Here is a 24,319-nt window from a genome sequence, read left to right as displayed (position 1 = left end):
TGCCCTCGATCGGAGGGAATCTCGTGCGTCATAACATCGTGTAGATTTAGTGGGGAATACTTTAAATGTGCCTTGCATATCATTTCTAAGAGGAGGCTGCGTTGGTTTTGGAAGTATATGCGTAGCTTATGAACACATTTCTTGTGGAGATGTTTTATATCTACCATGTCTCGGCCACAATCCTGGCGTGGCAAGTAGAGGCGTTCTATCGCAGATTTGGGGTAATGGGCACCAAGTTTTGTTAGCAGCGTCCTTTTTGCTCCTTTCACGCTCTCCAACTCTGTGTCCCACCATTTGATTGTTCCGAAAGTGTGCTGGATCCTACAGGCTGAAGCAAACCAAGGTATTTGTAACATTCGCTTTCAGACTTGCCATTTAGCGTCTGACTCTTGCTCAGCTGAAAGTTTCGCAGTACAAATCTCCCGTTTTCTAAACTCAGTCTGCGGCATTTGTCAATTCCAAAATGACATTCTAATATTATTTGAAAAATTCTCTATAAGCTCCAACAGTGTGCTAATTTGACGCTCGTTTGCGCCATACAGCTTAATGTCATCCATATATAGCAGGTGTGACAGTTTGTAATGCGTTAGATGTGGAGATTTAATGGTAAACCCATAGTTGGTTTCTTTTAGGATGGTTGATAAAGGATTTAAAGCGAGGCAAAACCATAGTGGACTTAATGTGTCTCGCTGAAAAATTCCTCTTTTAATAGCTTTGGCTTTCCTTAAAAATGCTAGGATAATTGACCCTGTTTGCAGGAAAGCTATATAGTGGTGAGCTAATGCACGATGCGTTGTTGTAAATTTTTTCAGCCAGAAGTTATGGATACCGTCTCCTCCTGGAGATTTCCAATTATGTGTGTTTCGTACTGCTTTTCTCACATCTTCTTCGTTTAAAGCTATGTTACTCATCTCGCTTAGGTTTTCCATACTTCTACGTTCTTCACCAATCCACGGGATGTTTTTGGCATGCTCGGTATCCACTGACCATATGGACCGCCAATATGCCTCTACTCGATGAATATTTGGTGGCTCAGTATTTCCATTAATTTGGTTTTCTCTAAGTTTCCTGTAGAATACTCTCTCATTATTTTCAAAGGACGTGTTTTCCGTCCTCCTCTTTTCTGAGGGAAGGTATCCGCCTGCGTAGATTTAACGATTTAACGGCTAGTTTTTGTCGTAGAGAGTCTAAGTATTGGAGTACGTTTTATATTCGACTTTAAAAGGTTCAAGCCATTTCAGAATTTTTCTAGAGCGATTTCCCTTTATATATTGCGTAAGTCAGTCGACCGAGGTCAGCTCTTAGCTTTTTTACTTGATTAAGCAGCCTATATTTCCAGGGTTGGGTGTAGGACTTAGGCTTACCGTATTTTTTTTCGGCGGACTAGCCTGCCGCCAGTGGAACGAATTATTGCTGCTGCAGCTGCATATATTGCAGTCTGAAGTTTTTCCAATGAATTTGCATTTTGTTGTAGGTACGCTGGAAGGATTTCGGTGTTCATACACACAACAGCTATTGCCAAATTCTTTGCGGCTTTCTGCTTGGGTAAAATTGGTATTAGTAATGGGTCCGTACCATAAAACTCTAGCAGAGCGCTTTGGAACTCAGTTTTAAAACTTTCGTGCTCTCACTTTCAACAATAACATTAACCAGGGCTTCCACTTGGTTTGATTCCTCCGTGCTTATATCTTCGATCGTATTGTTGATTATGGCATTTTCTTGTGGCCTGATGGCTGCAGCCTCTATAGTTAATTCATTCATCGCTTCTCGTTAAAGTTCATTCAACCTCCTTATATATATATATTTATTTCTTATTATTGCAATTCGTTCATCGCATATTCTTTGAACTGAAACCTGAACATCTGGAAAAGCCCTTTGAAAAGCTTCGTGTTTATTTACTTTATTTTATTTTATTTCATTTCATTTCATTTCATTTCATTTTATTTTATTTTATTTTATTTTATTTTATTTTATTTTATTTTATTTTATTTTATTTTAACTTTCCAATTTGCTGGCTCCAGGTCTTTGTTTTTCTTGCAAAAACTAATAACACACAAGTTTTTCGTTCTGCCACTTGTGTTTTATTAGTTTTTGCAAGAAAAACATAGACCTCGAGCCTGCAAATTGGAAAGTTAAGAAGAAAAGGTCGATAAATTAGTATTTTTTATTTTATTTTATTTTATTTTATTTTATTTTATTTTAACTTTCAAATTTGCTGGCTCGAGGTCTTTGTTTTTCTTGCAAAAACTAATAAACCACAAGTTTTTCGTTCTGCCACTTGTGTTTTATTAGTTTTTGTAAGAAAAACATAGACCTCGAGCCTGCAAATTGGAAAGTTAAGAAGAAAAGGCCGATAAATCAGTATTTTTTATTTTATTTTATTTTATTTTACCTTTTGTATATCTTTAATAGGCGCTACTGCTCTTAACTTAGTAAAACGGTGGCCTATTTGATTTTTACATAATTACAAATATAAAAAAATATGCATAAGCTCTACTCATACACTCATAGATGTTACTCAACTGTACTTGCCCAGAATCACTCAAATATCAACATCCCCACCTAACGGTGGGTGGTAACGCCCCTGTGTACAGAAATGTGCACTAACGTTGTAATGTTTGAGGCGTTACACTGCTCTGCTTGTTGTGCGGTTCGGCTCAACATCTACATATTAGACAATATACAGTAGCTAAAAGTTCTTTAGTATCAGAACAAACAGTGACTGCGGCTGCGCTGCTTGTTGTTTGATGTTAGTTAGTGGCTTCTGCTACTGCTTGTTTTAAATTGTTCAGGCATGCTACAGCTCATTCGTAAGTGAACTGTTTGATGTGCAGCCACGTCGATTGCGGATTGTGCGCGTTTTCTCGGTGACAGACAAACATACTTATGTACACACTTTAAATGCATATTAGAAAACAACAAAAAAATTAAAATTAATACTTAAATAATTAATCGAAAAAATTCTTTAAAAAATTTATGCAAAAGTGTTTGTAAAAAAGTATACTGAAAAGTGACATCAGTAGTCGCGCACAATAGAACGCCCGCCCAGTGAGTGCAATGTCGACAGCGCGCGCTAATAGAGGAAGTACACAGAAGTACCAATTGAATGCTATACAAGCAAACAAAGTGCAAAAGCAGAATTCATTAAACGATAAATAAATAAATAGACCTAGAGAAATACATTAAATAAGATAAACCGACATACATAAAATATAATTGATAGCAATGACAATTGCTAAGTAAGCTCTTTGTGTAAATATGTTTAGTGAAAAAGTTTAAATAATTAAAATAAAAAAAAAGTTTAACAAGTGTAAAGATAACAAAACAATATATACAAAACATAAAACCTGAATAAAGTTTGAATGTTTAAGAAAATAATTACAAATGTTAGTAAACGAAAATCTTACATCAACAGCTTTAGTTACTTGCCAGTCGCATTAGTTACGCCAGCTTCAGGTAAAAAAACTAATATTTATATAAAAAAAATCGTTAAATTGAACGGAAAATTTGTTCATACTAAAAACTGTTCGTTAATACAAAAATCGCGCAATTTCCAATTATAGAGCAAAAAAAAGTGAAGCGAAAATAAATTAAATTACGTATGCATAAGCTTTTATAAATTTTTTAAAAGTGAAATGCCGCTTAAAGAATACTCTCAGTGATTGTAGCTCGTGTTACGTATACGCCAGCGGTGTCGAGTGAGTCTAAACGTGATTTTTCCCGCTTTTGAAAATGTGGTTATTTTTGTTTTAATATTGTTGTACTACATATGTACATACATAGCTTTTGTTGTTATTTCAAAACTTAAATAGCCTCTTTGCAATTATATTTTATGACATGCCGTTATAGAGCTATTGTTGTTAGTGTGATCGCCGTTTATAGGTTATAAATTGAAATTGTCGTCAGAGTGCGGGGGTGAGTACAGTCAAGGTTACACGTGTATTCAAAAATATTTAGTTAAAAAAAAATGTGAAGCGTATACTAGAAAATATTTTTTTATGGAAAAAATTCGTTGTTGCATTGTTGTTGTTATTTTCGCTGTTTTTAAGTAACGCTGATCAACAAAAGTGAAAACTTTATTGTCCATGGGTGTGACTGTAATTACCCATCGTTGTATTAAAAAAAATTGTTAGGTTTGGTAAAACAAAATGAGTCAAAAATTAAAAAACAAATTTTTTTATGTACATACATTAAAAATAAGGAAAACCAGATTTAAAGATATGTAATAATAAAAATAATTACAGTAATGTAAAAAACACTTAAATAAATTAAAAAAAAAAACCAAGACTAATTAAAGGAGAAGAAAAGAAAAAAATAAAATAAATAAATAAATAAAACAAAATAAAATATAATAAAAAAATAAAATAGTTAAAATAAATAAAATAAAATATAACAAAATAAAATAAAATAAGATAAAATAAAACAAAACAAAATAAGAATATAATATAATAAAAACATATCCCGATTTTAAAATTAAATATAGTAAAATCTAACAAAATAAAATAAAATAATAACAAATGAAACAAAGTAAAATAAAAATATTAAAATCCAATCAAATCAAATAAGCTATTATGAAGAAAAATTAAATTGCATTAAAGGAAATGAAATAAAATAAAATAAAACAGAATAAAACAAAATAAAATAAAAAATTTAAATAAAACAAACAAAAAAAAATTTAATAAACTAAAATAAAATAAAAGCAAGTCTAACAAAATGAAATAAAAAAAATAAAACAAAATAAAATAAAATAAAATAAAAAATTTAAATAAAACAAAATAAAATATAATAAACTAAAATAAAAGCAAGTATAACAAAATGAAATAAAATAAAGTAAAAAAGAAAAAAAAATAAGAAAATAAAATAAAATAATATAAAATAAAATAAAATAAAATAAATTAAAATGAAATAAAATAGAAAAATTAGGTAAACTAAAATAAAGTAAAAAAAATTCAAATTAAATAAATTTGAATAAAATAAAGTAAAATAGAATAAAATAAAAAGTAAACTAAAAAAAAAAACAAAACTTAACTTAATAAGCAATTTAAAATGAAAATATTACTTGGCATTGAAGGAACTTGTGCGACTTTGTTATCTTATTTAGTACTTCTCAAAACTTGTCCGCCAAAACTTCCATTACAAAAACTTAATATAAAATTATCGTCGAAATTTTAATTAAAAAAATTTTATGGATAAAATTGGTAATTAACCGAAAGTGTCTCAGAACAAAACAATACAACATCTTTACTTAATGCTTTGTACACGCTTGTAATTGCTTCAGCCTACATAACTCGTTTTATGAAATAGGCGTGTTTCAGCGGCCAATGATCTAGATCCTGTTGAACATTGTAATGCAAATGCAATATTGTGAAAACCTTGTACTAATCCATATCCTGAGGTCGTTCAGTTGCGGAGTTCAAAAATTTTAACGATCCGATTCGCCGATATCTTATTACTTTAAGCGAGCAATTCTTGTTTGTTTGTATAGCCGAACGATCTCTGGAACGGCTCAACCGATTTAAATGAAATTTGGCACAGAGATAACGTATCACCTTCTAAGACTTTCTACCGAGGATGTTTCCCAAGGTTGCCACCTATTCGAAATTTAAAAATAATTGCATGAGATATGCCGATATGGGTATCAAATGAAAGGTATTTCACTGCGCATTACAATAGGGACATTTTTTAGTAGGGTTGTCAACATTTTTGGTTAGGGTTGCCATTTAGGGTTGCCACCTAACCAAATTAAAAAAAAATTGCATAAGATATGTCGATGTGGGTATCAAAAGAAAGGTATTTCACTCCGCATTACAATAGGGACATTTTTGAGTAGGGTTGCCATTTAGGGTTGCCAACTATTCGAAATTTAAAAAAAATTGCATTAGATATGCCGATGTGGGTATCAAAAGAAAGGTATTTCACTCCGCATTACAATAGGGACATTTTTGAGTAGGGTTGCCATTTAGGGTTGGGGTAGTTAGACGAAATAGTACTCAACTTACTCACATTCTATTTAAAGGAGAACATTACAGTTAAAAATCTTCATAAAAAATCTTACACATGATTCGACTTAATTTTAAATAATTTTCTTTTAAATGAATAATTGCAATTTCTCGCAGATTACTATTAGAAAGATTTCTCAGCACAACGAAACGGTGACGAGCAAAGCTCGGTCGCCAGGTACTTTTAATTATATAGCTATTGTGATATTCTAACTCAATTTTAACAATGCTCACTCGATGGCAACTTTAGCGAGTTTTAAAATGAAATAGTTTTATACTTTTTAGCGAAAGCAGCTGATTAGTGATAAACGAATGTCGATAAAAAGTGTAGTTGTAAACCAAAAATGTTAAATATATCGATTTGTTTTATAGAAAAAGTCACTCTCGTTAAAGAGTTAGTGAATTCCTCACAGGAAAACCTATATAGAGCTATTATCAATATAACGGGATGTAAGGAATAAAATTAGTAAAGAAATACTTTGGCTTGGGCCAAGCTTAAATATAAGAAGACAATATCCAGTTTCGTATCTAATTCTCTATCGATGATTATATTCATTTTTACCTTCGATAGTCGGTAAATATTAAGAATTCCAATAAAATCTGATACCTTTTCCTAGACGCAGAGTTGGTTGTCTGTTTCATATCTATATAGGCAACACGAAATAAAAAGAAACATTAACGAAATAGCTGGCTGACCCCTCTAGAGATGTGTTAACTTAGAAAAAAATGAGAATTCATCTGCCTTGCAGCTGCCGTTCAGAGTCGGCATTAAACATGTAGGTCCCGTCACCCCAATTTGTAGGAAAAATTACACGATGCATAGTAGAAGAGAGGATTAACCCAAATTTGCTCTGAATCGCACAAGTATTTATCTTTTTTTGGGGGTGGCACATATGTGAATCTGTAATTTAATTCTGTGGACTTAATCTAAATTGGTGCATATGCAAACATGGTCATAGCTTCAAAAACGTACAAAAAGAGAATCATATTAAGTTTTTTTTGTTAAAAAAAATATAACAACAATTTGTTAAGATCATTTCATTGTTCAGTGATGTACCCATCACAAGCAAACCACAATAGCGGTTGTTGCAATTAATCAAACATCGCTGAACGGAAATAAATACTTACAGAACAAAGTCGCACAGAACCGTAATAAAAATTGAAATTAAATATAGCTAAATAAATTTATATAAATTAAAAATGTATATTTTTATATAAATATGATAATTATATTGAAAAAACAGATAAAATTAAAAAAGTTTTGCAAATCCAAAACCAAACCAAAACGTTTCTAACTTTTGTTGCTGTTTCTATTGCTATTGCATACTCTGTACGGGGGTATATTGCATTTAAATCGCCGTTGCTTGCCACAATTATTAACCACGTCAACAACTGTCATTGTCACGGTCAAAGCCACAACACCGCTCGCGGTTTCGGATAACACCATTTTGTTGCTATTACTGTCACTGCTGCTGCTAAATGCTACTGCTAGTATACATAAAGCATAATGTCGCTACAATCAACTAACAAGACAACTACGAATACATTGATTGTCAATCACAAATGTTGTTCAGCTCATGCCACCCGTGAAGCAGCTTCCGTATCTAAACACCCAATCTAAACCACGACATCAAACGCTGATGCGACAGCTATTAAAATACAATAAAATTGCCTGGGAGTTTCAAGAAAATTCTGTTTATATTGACTTTGGTAAAAAGTAAGCCTATTTATGCTCGTAGAAAATTTGTCTCGCCTTTTGTACTTAAAACCACAAGCGTATATTACACACAGATCTAAAGTACTTTCGTAAGGTGAAGCAGTTTTGGCATATATAGTGTTTGAAAAGCTATAAACTTTTTATACTCAGAGTGCTTTGCACACAAAGTATATTAACTTTGATTGGGTAACGGTTGGTTGTACAAGCATAAAGGAATCGAGATAGATATAGACTTCCATATATCAAAATCATCTGTATCGAAAATAAATTTGATTGAGCCATGTCCGTCCGTCCGTCTGTCCGTCCGTCCGTCTGCCCGTTAACACGATAACTTGAGTAAATATTGAGATATCTTCACCAAATTTGGAACTCTAGCTTACCTGGACCCAGAATAGATTGGTATTGAAAATGAGCGAAATCGGATGATAACCACGCCCACTTTTTATATATATAATATTTTGGAAAACACAAAAAATCTGATTATTTAGTAAATAACACACCTAGAATGTTGAAATTTAACGTGTGGACTGATATTGAGACTCTTGATAAAAATTTGAAAACATTTTTTTAAATGGGCGTGGCACCGCCCACTTTCCATAAAATCAATTTTACAAATATTAATAATCATAAATCAAAAATTGTTAAACCTATCGTAACAAAATTCGGCAGAGAGTTTGCCTTTACTATAAGGAATGATTTAAAGAAAAATTTACGAAATCGGTTAAGGGCCAGCCCACTTTTATATAAAAGATTTTTAAAAGTGTCCTGGACGAATGAAATAAGCTATATCTTTGCAAAAAAGAGCTTTATATCAATGGTATTTCATTTCTCAAGTGGATTTATAACAATAAAGAGGAAAACATTCAAATTTTAAAAAATGGGCGTGACACCGCCCCTTTTATGACTAAGCAATTGTCTATGTTTCGGGAGCCATAACTCCAAGAAAAATTAACATATCGTAATGAAATTGTGTACAAATATATTCCTTATAGCAGAAAATATTTCTAATAAAAATGGACGGGATCGGTTAAAGACCACGACAACTTAGATATAAAACAAGTTTAAAAGAGTCGTAGACTAGAATAATAAGCTATAACCTAGCAAACAATAGTTTTGAATCAATGATATTTCACTTATCAAGTTTTATTGTAAGAGGAAATGGGGAGACATATTTTTTAAACGGGCGGTGCCACGTGTTATGTAGAAAAGTAATTTATCTGAAATGAAATGTACAATTTAAGCTCACGCTGAGTATATAATGTTCGGTTGCACCCGAACTTAGACCCATTTACTTGTTTAAAATATGTTTAGTAAACTATTTATAGGTTATTATCGTTTAGAGTATTTAATTTGCCAATAAGTTAGATATATAATATTAATACGTAACACGTTGGCTAGGAATTAAAAAAATTATATATAGTCACTGCCTTTTAAAATCGAAAAGCAATGATAATCACATACTGATTACCGTTCAATATAAAATTTATTAAATACTTTAAAAATATAAAATACCACTTTAGATAGCCATTCAAAAATAAAATATAACCACTGCTTATTGAGACCTACACCCCAAATTTTATTGAATTTATTGGACAATTTTCGCTAAGCAGAAAGTCAATAGATAATATTGCAAGAAATCATGGAATGGGAGAATTATGCAAAACATAACTTTATTATTTTTTTAATTTTTCATTTCCATAACCTACTTACCAAATTTTGCGCTTAACCGTTTAAACGGTTATGGCCGTCCAACAAGGTCGCTTCTACTTTGAGTTAACTCGCGCCAATTGGTTACATCAAGCGAGTTCAAATCGTTTTCCACCTGGTCCTTCCACCTGAATGGAGGCCAACCTCTTCCTCTTTTCCTCTGCTTCCATAGGCGGCTTACGATAAAAATACTTTCCTAGTGAGAGCATGATATGTCCTTCTTTCCATAAGCTAGTTTAAATTTTTTGTTAGATAAGTGTGTATAGAAGACTTATCGTTTAATCGCTACTAGTGACATCCTAGACAAACTTTTTACCTTGAAGAAAAGGAAAAAAAAATAAATAAAAAAAACGGCGTTGCTATCCCAACAGCTGATTGCTTCTTCTTGATTATTTTCCATACAGTGCATCGTACTTTTATGTGTCAGTTAATCGAAATCAATTAAAATTTTCTTTTGACTTGATATTCTTCTGCACGGCGAATTGGTTGAATTCGCTTTACCCCCACCTTGTGTGGATTCGCCTTGTTATTCAGTAACTCAGTTTTAACATTGCTATCGAGTTGACGATTTAAATGAGCTTAAAAAGAAATACAAGTGGCTCTACAGCTCTACCAGCAAAAGTTGATCAAAGATTGCCAAATATCGTTTAAAAAGGCTATACAAAGCCGCTATATTTATCAATTCGCTATGGAGCGATAAGTAATGTGCTTGAAAAAGTAAGAAATTACACTACGGAAATTATGTAGTATCAGCACTTCTACTATGGTCAAGTTGCACTTTGGACTCCACAGTGTGTTTAACTACGGGCGCTTTCAGCGAACACCACTGTTGACCAGTTTTTGAGTGATAACTTTCTGAAAGCATCGTTGAGTACTTTTGATCCACTAAATGGTTGGAATTTGACAGCTAACTACTAATCAGAAATTTTTGCCGCTATATTCGCTCAAGATGTGTACTCGACTATCTGGCAGTTCACTGATATATTAAAGTGTTGGTTATGGATAAAACTTTCTTTATATAATAGTGAAGTGTAAACAGTAATCTAAGAAGTACCTTTCCTTTATTTTATTTGGCAACTCAACTCATCGTTCATAAAACAAAATGTCTATCGCTCAACTGACGGACACATGTTTGCAACGTAGCCACCAAATTTTTTTTTTCCTGAAAGCGTCGTATAACCATCATCCGGTCATATTGATCCAAAGCCAGATAAAAAATTTTCATAAAAATGCAACAAAAATGATTTAAGCCGGATAGAAGTCTGGTTCAATTTGTCAATCAGATAATTTTTCATTAGTTTGGCAACACTGCCTTTATTAACCCAAGTTTTTCAAAAACGTGCTGCTTGACCTTTGGCCGTATGCATTAAGCGGGAGTCATTGGTGCCGTATGTCGTATCGCTGTAGTCGTATCCCTAACGTAATCAGCTGTTTATCGCTACGTCGGTAAAGATGGAGACATTGGTGCTTTATCGGTAACCGTATCGGTAACCTTATAACAGCTGATTCGACCAACCTTATGAGAATCAATGCAATCGATTATTGGTGCCGCTAAGGTCGTAACCGTATCGTAGCCAACCAATTGGGTTTTGGTTTACCGTCGTAACGATAAACAGCTGATTACGTTAGGGATACGGATACAGCGATGCGACATACGGCACCAATGACTCCGGCTGAAACCAAAAACCAATAGGTTGGCTACGACACGGTTACGACCTTAGCGGCACCAATAATTGATTGCACTGATTCCCATAAGGTTGGTCGAATCGGCTGTTATAAGGTTACCGATACGGTTACCGATAAAGCACCAATGTCTGCAGCTTTAAATGAAACACCATACCGACATCTGCCTATCACAACTCATGTGTAGAAAAATATTACGACCTGAGTTTCTCAAGTCTCCCAATGATGCAGAGCATTCCCGTGAGAATTGAGCCTGATACGGAGCTAAAAACCCACTGGTTGTTGACTAAAAATTAATTTTCCTTATGCCCGGTTTTTCAGTTAAAGTTGACTAGAGTTTAACCCTGCAACATCGGTCACTTAAGCTGAGATGAGCGACAAAATTTGATGTTATCGAGCAAAGTGGCAAGGTTAACCGTCCTGTTCATGAATAATTTTTCTTCTTAGTTCGCATGGCTACGCACGGGTACCACAAGGCAGTCCATACGTGAGAACTACTAGTAGTACCTGAGTATCCCAGCCATGAGAACTAGTAATAAAAAACTAATTTTAGTAATAAAAAACTAATTTATTAAAAAACCATCTTTACGAAAGTATATTTGAAAAAAATTTCTCTCCTTTTTGTAGAAAACTTATTCCCATAGGATGCCACAAAATTTTGGTTTCTATTTGTAGATTATCTAAAAATGGCTTTTGAATATGCAAAAGGTACCCGTGTACCCATCTATGCACAGGACGGTTAAACTCTGGTCAACTTTAACTGGAGTTGAAACTCGCACTGAAAAACCCGGTCTTCGTCAATGCTTTTACCACGTATTACGCAATTTGAATACCCTTTATTAAACCTTGCTATACTTTTTCGTCCTTAAGTTCATAAATCTCTTTAAAAAAAATGATTCTTCTTGCGTTTTGTTGGACAATATTTAATATGATCGATTTTAACTGTCAAGATGTCAATCATATTTTATTTTTCTATATTCTATTTAAGATTAATAGCTCATTTATGATTTTTGATGAAATTGAATAAATGAATGATAGATAGAGAATATCTAATGAAAAATCTTAAAAATTCGCCATTGTTTTTTCGACGCTTTGATATTGAAATATTAAAGTGATGGACAAAAGTGAAAGCGATTGAGATTATCATTGTCAGTCTTAACCGATGAAATTTTTTCAGATTTTTTTTTGTATTATGCACTGGTGGATAAAATTGATTGTTAGAAACAAATGTAATATACCATTGTCCATAAGACTAAAACCAAGGCGAATCCATACCAGGTGGTGGCAAAGCGAATTTTACCACTTCACTGTGCAGAAGAATGTCAACTCAAAAGAAAATTTTAATTGATTTCGATTAACTGAACTATTAAAGTGCAAGGCGCTGTATCGAAAGTAATCAAAAAGAAGCAATCAGCTGTTGGGATAACAACACCTGGCACTGAATTCGCCTTGACTAAAATTAGGATTTTTTATTTTTTCAAAGTTGAGTAAAGACCTAGTTTCATATGATGAGATTATTTTCAATTGGTAATTAAATAACTAGATTTCCCATATATTTTTCTTCGATAACTTTTCCTAGTCATAGAACCACCTTTAGAGTTTAATCGGTAGATGGAAGCACAAAATGAAAGAGATATGTGAAAATTTGACTGCTAATAATCGACGGCCGCCGTGGTTTGGTGGTACCGTGCTCCGCCTACCATACCGAAGATCCTGGGTTCACGCCCCGGGCAAAGCAACATCGAAAGTTTTTCTAAGCGAAGTCGCCTCTCGGCAGTGACTTGGAAACACTACGAATGTATTTCTGTCATAAAAGGTAGCTGTTTAAGTGTCTTAAGCTATGAACATTTTTCGTTCTTTTGTTTCATTAGCCACTGAGTGTGCTTGTAATTCTCAACTGGTTAGTGAAATATTCCAAAGACATAGTTTAAATTTTTTATCCCAAAGCGGGGTTTTTCAAAGCAAAACAAGGTGGCTCAACCCGCAGCCAATACCTTGGAGCCCCCAGTGCTCGCCCCCAATGAATATATACAAGGTGTAAGAGGCGCATAGCCACCTCCCTCTAAAAAATAATAACATAATATACAGTCAATACAAATAAGAAAATAATCTAACTATAACAAAAACCGATCCGCCCGCCGAATCACCAAAGCTTAGACAGTAGCTCAGTGAAATCAATGTGCAGATGCAGTTCGGAGTCGACATAAAAAATGTAGGTCCCGTCCCGCCAATTTGTAGCTAAAATTAAAAGCAGCACGATGCAAATTGGAAGAAAAACTCTGCCTAAAATCTCTTCGGAAGTAATCGCACCTTACATTTATTTATTTTTATAATAATATGGTTCCTTGAGATGGAACATATGTGCACGCCTATATTAGCTATTTTGGATTTGTTGTAGATAAGTGCATGTGTTAACGTGGTCTTAGTCCTATTGTGTGTACGAATTGGATTAGGAAAGTAAATTAGTGTGAATTTTGACAGGAAAAGCTGAAACAGTTTATAAAAACTAACTAATTCCATATGGCTTTCATAGTTTTTTTTTTAAAGAAAGTGACTTAATCCAGCATAAAAACAGTTTTTATGCAAATATGGCTTAACTTTTCCTAATTTCTTTGTGAGAAGTACAGCGCCCATTAGCTTTCCTTAACGGTTAGGGAGAGCGCTTGGAGTCAACATCTTGTCAGAAATACTATACCAAGCACGATGTCGTGTGATGTTTCGTGCATTAATAATGGCCCACCTCTACAGAATCAGTGAGCAAGTGGCCTACCGATTTCGAAAGTACCTGCTGTCATCTATCGTGGAGATCACAAATGAGTACAAGTTTGTGCGTCGTGTATTAAGTACTGCATAAGAATGAAAGTAAAAAAGAAATAAAATATTTTTTCCTTTTACTTTATGTTCAATTTTAAGCAAAACGGTTAAGTCATTCCTTCACGATTTCGGATGTATTCTTTGGGTTGCCATCCTGTTGAAATATGAGTTCTTCGTCAGGACAGGCGCTCATGTCCACAAAATCAGGTAAATGGATTAGGAAAATATGCAAGTAGTCTTCTTTCTTCATTATTCCATCGTTTTTTTGTAGTGGTCCAGCATACCTCCATGTGAAGCAACACCATACCATGAAGGGTCCTCCACCGTGCTTCACTTTCTTTGACATGGTTCCTTTGAGTGATTTTCCCAGGTCAGATGTATCAAAATGTAATAGTTTTCAGTCTGATGGTAAATAATATTGCTGGCTCTGCCGTGAGGAGTCTAGTGGTCTAAAATAAGGCATCTTTTACCTCCTAGTGAACATAATTTTTGCTTTCGAATAACCACTCTATCAGTTTGTCAATCAAATTACATTAGTAATGCGTGAGTTATTAGGTTAACCAAGCCTGAATTCAAATATTTGTTTATAGACATTGTATGTATATTAGACCATTCGGAAAACATTTTGATTTAGATTTGGCTGATTCATTTAGATTGACTGTTAAAAGCTTTCTTAGTATTCATATCTCATTTCGAGAATCCATGAAAAAAAATTATATGGGAAAAATTTTTTAACTTTTACTGAGTTCCAACTTTAGGACACAACATTTTTTAATCAAACAAATTTACTGATAGATATTAGAGAAAAATATAAGATCAATAACAGAAAAAAAACTGCATAAAGCAATATAAGCATGTCTCACTATTATTAAAATTATAACAAAACAAGTAAGGAAGGCTAAGTTCGGTTATAACCGAACATTACATACTAAGCTGACAGCTTTGGAGACAAATATTGGCGTTGAATGTTGACATAATTTACTTATATACTGTAAAGATATCAAAAGTTTTGTTAAAATTTTACATTCAAAAAAAATTTTTTTTAAGTGGGCGTGTTCGTTATCCGATTTTGCTAACTTTTAGTTAGAACACATATAGTAATAGTAGTAACGTTCATGTTAAATTTCATCATGATATCATCAACGACTGCCAAAATACCGCTTGCAAAATTATGAAATTACCTTCATTTAAGTGGTGCCACACCCATTGTCTAAAATTTTACTTATTTTCTATTCTGCGTCATAAGGTCAACCCACCTACCAAGTTTATCGCTTTATCCGTCTTTGGTAATGAATTGTCGTACTTTTTCAGGTTTTCGAAATTTTCGATATCGAAAAAGTGGTCCGATTTCGTTCATTCAAATAGCAATCTGAGATGTGTGCCCAGGAATTTACATACCAAATTTCATTAAGATACCTTAAAATTTCTCAAGTTATTGTGTTTATGGACAGACGGACGGACATGGCTAAATGAATTTATTTCTTCGCCCAGATCATTTTGATATATAGAAGTCTATATCTGTCTCGATTAGTTTATGCCGTTACGGGGTACCGTTATGCGAACAAAATTAATATACTCTGTGAGCTCTGCTCAGCTGAGTATTAAAATTACTATTAAAGCTCGTTGAAGCCAAATTGTTTCCAATTTCGATTTTTCAATTTAAATTCGCGGCGATAGTATTTTCAAATATATTTAGATGTATGATTACTGCAGATAAGCTAGTCCAAGCTGGAAATTTTGCCAAATAAAATTTTTTATTATTTTTTTTTATTTAATAATTTGAGAAAAATTTAAAGAACGTGACATCAAGACGGACAAGGCCACAGCTGTTTCGATTATACCCTGTAAATCTCTTCAAAGCCTTTTCTCCCGGGAGTGGGATTTGAACCCGCACTCCTACGATGGCTGAAGTGTTTCAAACGCATTCAGCCACGTCAGGCCTTAGTTGCTGTAAACTTTATCCCAATTGTCTTCCTTGCATATTTTATTCTTTTTGCACAGTATATACTTTGTATGTAATTATGTGTTTAAGTTATGCTTGTTGGTAAGGCGGTTTCATTTTATGGCTCCGCTCAAGCTCAATTCGCACAGGAGCGCTCTCGCTCTTCCACATACTTCAGGAGCAGAGCAGATGCTGTTTTTTCACAAGCACGGTTACGTGCTTTTTGAATTTCAGATGCTGCGCTTGTTCACATTTCACACTTAAGGGACCAATAAGCCAGTATCCAGTGGAGTTTCTAGCTAAGTATCACGCGCAATTCTCCCGGGAATACTCTGGCCCATTGAGAGAGTTTCTGATCATTTTTGCGTATTAGTTATTATTGGCAGATGCCGTTATTTTGTTTCATTTTACACACTTCCATTCACTTTATAAACCTTGAACATAGCAACTCAGATTTACTGTTAGTTGCTGAGGTGAGTGAACGTCCTGTTTAGATATAAACCTTGTTTCAGGTTTGAAAAGCGAGTCCTTTAACCGTGTTCTCTATAGTTTAATACCTATAAGATATTTACATAATGAAATATTTGGCAACGCTGCCTAAATTTAAAGCAGGACTTCCCAAAACTGAAGCTGAGACTATGTTGGTAAGAATTCTATGATCGTAGTAATAGTGTTTTGGTCGTTAATCAACGAGCAACGAAGCAAGATGAATGCACTCATTGTTTGCGTAATCACATACCAACAAATTAAAAGAAAATATATTGTTAGCGTTAAGAAGTTTAAATATTCCGCGCTTAAGCTTTTGATTCCAAAAAATATTATTTTGAAATCCGTGAATAAAAAATAGTCACCTTAGATGTTGCCACTTGCATGATCAGAAGAAAGCACACATCTCGTTTTTCCCCCAACGGTCAAATGTTCACACATACGTGTATATGTACACAACGTTTTATGACATCTGTGCTTCTATTTAACTTTTCTAAATTTGGCAACGCTGCCCAAATTTAAAGCAGGACTTCACAAAACTGAAGCTGAGATTGTGTTGGTAAGAGTTCTATGTTCGTAGTACTAGTGCTTTATGCGGCAGTTACCCACGGACGTGTGCCGTACGTACGGACGTTTATCGTACGAAACACGTTTGACCGAACCCTCAAGCCCGTAGGAATCAATGTGTGCGTCTGTGTACATGTACATAACATATTTGTGTGTGTATTGTTTACAGCAAAGCACTGTTGCCATTGACCAGTTTGCATACATGCTTATGCAAACATCAACTTTTGGAATTGCAATTTTTCATGGCGCAAATGGCAGAAACAAATACTAATAACTGCAATTGGTCCAAACATAGCACACAAACGTTTACTAGGCAACTCCGTCTTGTGAGAGAGCGATCAGCTGACACGTTCTTACGGAAAAAATCAAAATTGTTTTGATTTCTACGTTCCGGGCTACGTACGTACGGGCGTTGCACGTCGTTGAGTTTCCGTTTACATTGCTGACACGTTTTTGGTACGTACGTTCGTGAGTAACTGCCGCATAAGTCGTTGATTAACGAGCAACGAAGCAAAATGGATGCACTCATTGTTTGCTTAATCACATAAGAGTACCAAAACAATTAAAATATAGTGCTAGCTTTAACAAGCTTAAATATTCCGCGCTTAAGCTATTCATTGCAAAAAAATATTATTTTGAAATGCGCGAATAAACAATAGCCAGCTTTGATGTTGCCACATGGTATCATCATATATCGTATGCAATAATATTACATAATCCTAATCGTAAGAAGAAAGCATACATCTCTTTTCTCCACAACGGTCAAATGTAAACACATACGCGTATACGCGTTGATAAAATTTATATATGTGACCCTGTCTACGAAAAGGTGGCTTATGACTCAAAAAAATTGTTTCCACTTTTTTCTGGTTTCGATAGTTTTTGAGATGCTCTTTCAAGTGGCGAACACTAGAAAGTCCTAACTTGCTTAGAAGTGTACTAAAAATGTAGAGAAAGAAGAGCGCAAATGAAAGGCGATGAAGCCTTTCGTTCCTTCGATGCCACTTTGGTGGCTGGTGAAGCATCCTCAGATTTTTCTGATAGTATTTTTTTCGATGGCAATGGAGCCAAAATATTGGTCAGAAACTGGTTTGTGCTTTGCCTTTTGGGCATGACTGTTCATAATGCAAAGAAAAACTACTAAGAAACTGAAGAAATGCATTGCTTATCTTTAACAGCTATTTCTCGCAATTTCTTTTTTGAGTCATAAGCCACCTTTTCATAGACCGGGTCACAAATAGTGATATGCATATGTAAACAACATTTTATGACATCTGTGCTTATATTCAACTTTTCTAAACAAATACCCTTACTTTTATTGTGTACTTGTATGTATTTATATTATTATAAGCTTGGTTAAAATTTCATTCATGCGTTTACTCGTAAAAATACGCATTTGTTTTTTATCGCAAGTACAACAAGTATAAACAAACTTAGGAAAAACGAAAACTTTTACTATCCTGTTTGCTAGCACAGCTAAGTATATAAAGTTTTGCCGTCTTTTCTACTTACATAAAAGCGAAAATGTTCCCGATATATTATTTGAGTAATTTTTTTTTATATTTGTCTATTTGGTTGTTGGCTCCGTCAATTTTCCAATTATTTTTTCAAAGTTGTTAAGATTCTCTTCTACTCAAATGCTTCACAAAAACGCTGTAACCTTTGAATATATGAAAACACTTATCTGTCTATATACATACTTATTTTCCTACGCACATATAGTATATATGCAGATGTTTACGTTCAGCGTTTTAAAGTATTTGCTTTGTTGGCTTTAATGTTTTTTTTGGTAATAAATTGTACCTTCTTTAGTGGGATTAAAAAGCTGCAAATCACATTTAAATTCGTTTCGCACTGAAATGTTAACTCACAAATTTACATGCTACTTTTTGTTGTTGTATTTTCGAACATCGGCCTTTTTGGTGTACTGCTGTAAATTACCTTTAGTTAGGAGCTGCTAAAAGTTCAGGTGTCACTTTTGATTGGTATTTTGAGTGTTTTGAAGGCGGGTGTTGGTTTGCTGGCGGCATTGAGTTGACCTTCAGTTTGCGTTGCTGAGTGAAATGAAAAAAGATTAAAGAAGGTGAGTACCAAAATGTTTTTTTTCAGCTTATCAATTTTTTAAATATCTTTCTTGGAAAAAAACCTTAAATGCATGTTTTACAATTTAAATTGATGATGTTTCGTTTGATTACCTCTAAAACAAGGTTTTTAGTGTTTGTTTAGCTTTCAAAAAATAGCCAGAAGAACTTTTAAACAAGTTTGTGAAAACTTAAATATTTGTTGATATTAGAAGAAACTTACAAAGTTTATAAACAGCGATGGTAACTAGGACATGTTTCTGAATTTCTCGGGAGCTGAGTATTGAACTCGAAATCTCTAATATTCATACTTTATACTAGTGTAAAGGCAAATGCCTATGAATGTACCGCTCTTTAATTAGTCTCTAAGTATTACCTGTTGTATTGTTGCTATTGATTTATACACCATAAGCTACATACTAATAATTAATGAATAATTATAGGCGTGGCTACTCAGCTCTGGAGAAGCTAGCTTATGAAGAAGTGAAATTCAGAAGCATGTCCTTGTAAACATCGCCGTTTGAAACCATTGTAATTTTTCTCTAATATCAATAACAAAAACAATTTTACAAAGCAATATGAGCATGTTTCGCTAATTAAATAAAGATTAAATATTTGTATTACAATTTTGTTGAGAAAATATTTCGTGTATATTAGATACTTAAAACGGCTTAGGCTTCAAGGCGCCAATCTCTTATCGAGAATTACTTGTAAAGGTCGCAGGCTTCTCAACATTTATTTTATTCGCTGCAGTTGCAGTATTATATGCATTCGGTTTTATTTTACTTCTGTTTTTGTGGAAATCCTTGCTTGCATTCCAGAAGAAATCATAACTTGTATACAATACTGTCAATACAGCGATTAAATTTAATGTTGAGAAGCAAAGGTGCCGGATCACTGTTTCGAGAAACGAGAATTTCGCGAAGACTCCGACACTAGCGAAAAACTCCTTCTTGAGCAAAATGGAAATAGTGTAAGTTCTATCTGAAACTAAATATTTTAAGTAAACGATGTAAAATATATCGACCACGTTGCGCGATATTATCGGGAACACTCCTAGCCATATTTTACGCAAGGATTTTTTTTCTCATTTTTTCGTGCTATGGAAAAATACTCAAGAAAAATTTCACATTCAGATAAATTGTTATATTAATAGAAAAAAAAGAAAGAAGTGAGCACCAAGTACTCGTGAAGTTCGATGCGTAAACATACAGGTGCACGCCTAGATAAAAAATCGATAACATCGTGATAATAAAATTGATACATTTTCGATTTAAAATAGAAACATTTTAATAAAAATTTAGATATTTTCGACAATAAATCGATTTGATTCCGATAGCATGTCGATAAAACGGTGATACAAAATTTGTCAAAAATCAAAAACTTTTATATAACAAATCCAAAGTTTTTTGTATAACATAATGACATATGAATAACATTTTGAAAATCAGTCTATAAGCGTTTAATTGAAAATCGATATCTTTTTGAAAAAATATTGATAAATAATCGATATTATTTTGATAAAAAATCGTTAAAATTTCGTTAGCAAATCGCTTGCTTTATGATAACACTTCGATAACATTGTTTAACAATAAATAATCCATATTTTGTATAATAAGTTTTAGACCATAAAAAGGCAACAATTTGATAACATATCGAAAACATATCAGTAGAACGTCCATAACTCATTTATAACACACCTCTTTCAAACTGGCAAAACGTTTGTAAAAAGTGGATAACTAGCCCGTAACCCGTCGATAGCAAACCGATAACACATTAATAAAAATCCGTTAACACCTTAATTTTGGTTATGGAGTCGGTTTTGACTCGTATACTTCCTCACCTCTACCCTCATTATCTTTTTACCTTTCCTACCATATCCCCTCCTATCCTTTCCTTTCAATTCTTTTATTTTCTTTTCTATTCGTTTCATTTTCCTTTCCTTTCCTTTCCTTTACTTTCCTTTCCTTTCCTTTCCTTTCCTTTCCTTTCCTTTCCTTTCCTTTCCTTTCCTTTCCTTTCCTTTCCTTTCATTTCCTTTCCTTCCCTTTCCTTTCATTTCCCTCCCTTTCCTTACCTTTCCTTTTATTTCCTTTCCTTTCGTTTCCTTTCCTTTCATTTCGTTTCGTTTCCTTTCCTTTCCTTTCCTTTACTTTCCTTTCCATTCCTTTCCTTTCCTTTCCTCTCCTTTCCTTTCGTTTCGTTTTGTTTCCTTTCCTTTCTATTCCTTTCCTTTCCTTTCCTTTCTATTCCTTTCCTTTCTATTCCTTTCCTTTCCTTTCCTTTCCTTTCCTTTCCTTTCCTTTCCTTCCCTTTCCTTTCCTTTCCTTTCATTCCCTTTCCTTTCCTTTCCTTTCCCTTCGTTTCGTTTCGTTTCCTTTCCTTTCCTTTCCTTTCGTTTCCTTTCCTTTCCTTTCCTTTCGTTTCCTTTCCTTTCCCATCGTTTCCTTTCATTTCCTTTCCTTTCCTTTCCTTTCCTTTCATTTCTTTCCTTTCCTTGGCAGACCTGTGTTTTCTTCCAGTGAGTAACCCTTTGTATAGCTGGAGGACCATATCGGAGACGCATAGCTTGCAAGTGGCCGGTCAATTGCTTTGCAAGGAGTAATGAGCGTCTCTTTATCTTTACCCCACGCTGTCGGCAAGAGATTTGAGGGTTTTATTACAGCTGTGGATTTTAGGTAAAACTGCGGGTACATGTCGCCAAAATGTAGATGCTGATCGAACTTCGCGCTCAGTATATTTGGGTGTAAGACAGTCAGTAGCGTAATGCCATCGATGTAGATGTCAAATAAGGTTGATATTTCTTTTGTGTATGTTGTAAAAGATGTCGCCGATTATTTGGTCGGTAACAATGTCAGGTTTCCCGAGGCGAGTAGAGATCAGGAAGATAATTGTTTACTTTATTACATAGCTAATCTAACGGGTATGGGTATTAAGAAGGAAAAATCTATTCAAAATAATGCATTTACTGTTATCGCAAACGAGTTAATTTCACAAAATAACTTTGAAAGAATATATCAATACAAATTTGCATATCAATACGGCTTGCATCTATATATGTATGTATATTCATACATATGTGCTTTCTACTGAAAATTTATTACGTCTACATGACGTTGATTAAACATTTATTTATATGAAATATCGAAAATGTAACGCTAATTCGTCAGAGAATTTGAACTTATGTATATTTGCGTATGTAAATTGCAGTTTGTAAGGGATGTGACAAACTATCTTTCCTACCAATTTTTATACTCAGTTGAGCAGAGCTCACAGAGTATATTAAGTTTGATTGGATAACGGTTGGTTGTACATATATAAAGGAATCGAGATAGATATAGACTTCCATATATCAAAATAATCAGGATCGAAAAAAAATTTGATTGAGCCATGTCCGTCCGTCCGTCCGTCCGCCCGTTAACACGATAACTTGAGTAAATTTTGAGGTATCTTGATGAAATTTGGTATGAAGGTTCCTGAGCACTCATCTCAGATCGCTATTTAAAATGAACGATATCGGACTATAACCACGCCCAATTTTTCGATATCGAAAATTTCGAAAAATCGAAAAAGTGCGATAATTCATTACAAAAGACAGATAAAGCGAAGAAACTTGGTAGATGAGTTGAACTTATGACGCACAATAGAAACTTAGTAAAATTTTGGACAATGGGCGTGGCACCGCCCACTTTTAAAAGAAGGTAATTTAAAATTTTGCAAGCTGTAATTTGGCAGTCGTTGAAGATATCATGATGAAATTTGGCAGGAACGTTACTCCTGTTGCTATATGTACGCTTAATAAAAATTAGCAAAATCGGAGAAGGACCACGCCCACTTTAAAAAAAAAAATTTTTTTTAAGTAAAATTTTAACAAAAAATTTAATATTTTTACACTATATAGGTAAATTATGTCAACATTCAACTCCAGTAATGATATGGTGCAACAAAATACAAAAATAAAAGAAAATTTCAAAATGGGCGTGGCTCCGCCCTTTTTCATTCAATTTGTCTAGGATACTTTTAACGCCATAAGTCGAACAAAAATTAACCAATACCTTTGAAATTTGGTAGGGGCATAGATATTCTGACGTTAACTGTTTTCTGTGAAAATGGGCGAAGTCGGTTAATGCCACGCCCAGTTTTTATACACAGTCGTCCGTCTGTCCTTCCGCATGGCCGTTAACACGATAACTTGAGCATAAATCGACATATCTTTAATGAACTTAGTTCACGTGCTTACTTGAACTCGCTTTATCTTGGTATGAAAAATGAACGAAATCCGACTATGACAACGCCCACTTTTTCGATATCGAAAATTACGAAAAATGAAAAATGCCATAATTTTATACCAAATACGAAAAAAGGGATGAAACATGATAAAGTATTTGGATTGTTTTATTGACGCGAAATATAGCTTTAGAAAAAACTTTATAAAATGGTTGTGACACCTACCATATTAAGTAGAAGAAAATGAAAAAGTTCTGCAGGGCGAAATAAAAAACTCTTAAAATCTTGGCAGGTATTACATATATAAATGAATTAGCGGTATCCAACAGATGATGTTCTGGGTCACCCTGGTTCACATATACAACTACCACCACTCCCTTTTAAAACTCTCATTAATACCTTTAATTTGATACCCATATCGTACAAACTCATTCTAGAGTCACCCCTGGTCCACCTTTATGGCGATATCTCGAAAAGGCGTCCGCCTATAGAACTAAGCCACACGCCCTTTTAAAATACTCATCAACACCTTTCATTTGATACCCATATCGTACAAACATATTCTAAAGTCACCCCTGGTCCACCTTTATGGCGATATCTCGAAAAGGCGAACACCTATAGAACGAGGGCCTACTCCCTTTTACAAATACTCATTAACTCCTTTCTTTTGATACCCATATCGTACAAACACATTCTAGAGTCACCCTTGGTCCACCTTTATGGCTATGTCCCTAAATGGCGTCCACCTATAGAACTATGGCCCACTCCCTCATAAAATACTCTTTAATGTCTTTCATTTGATACAAATGTCATACAAACACATTCCAGGGTTTCCCTCGGTTCATTTTCCTACATGGTTATTTTCCCTTATGTTGTAACCATAGCTCTCAACTGAGTATGTAATGTTCGGTTACACCCGAACTTAACCTTCCTTACTTGTACATATTGACTTATTGTGTATGCAAATATACGCATATGTATAAGGTTTATGTAGGCGTTACATTTGCCCGAAGCGTACCTAATGTGAATTTACATTAATTGGTATGTATCCCAAGTAAACCCTAAGAATTTAAGTAAACATTTTGTAATGAAACTA

At 33.9% G+C, this 24,319-nt stretch overlaps 1 protein-coding gene across 9 annotated transcripts in view; it reads left to right on the top strand.

The window, feature by feature from the left end:
- The first annotated feature begins 2,798 nt into the window (after window positions 1-2,798).
- Octbeta2R (Octopamine beta2 receptor) overlaps window positions 2,799-24,319 on the top strand; it is a 733,310-nt gene continuing 711,789 nt past the window's right edge. For 6 of the 9 annotated variants that reach the window (XM_067762591.1, XM_067762593.1, XM_067762590.1 and 3 more), the window contains exon 1: window positions 18,906-18,998. The gene's annotated coding sequence lies outside the window, so the exon portion shown is untranslated. Of the gene's footprint in view, window positions 3,457-18,862; window positions 18,999-24,319 lie in introns of those variants that run through there. The other 3 variants (XM_067762597.1, XM_067762595.1, XM_067762596.1) reach the window with 2 other exon arrangements.

This window comes from Eurosta solidaginis, chromosome 1 (assembly GCF_040869045.1).
Source record: "Eurosta solidaginis isolate ZX-2024a chromosome 1, ASM4086904v1, whole genome shotgun sequence".
NCBI lineage: Eukaryota > Metazoa > Arthropoda > Insecta > Diptera > Tephritidae > Eurosta > Eurosta solidaginis.
This window is presented reverse-complemented; position numbering and strand designations above follow the sequence as displayed.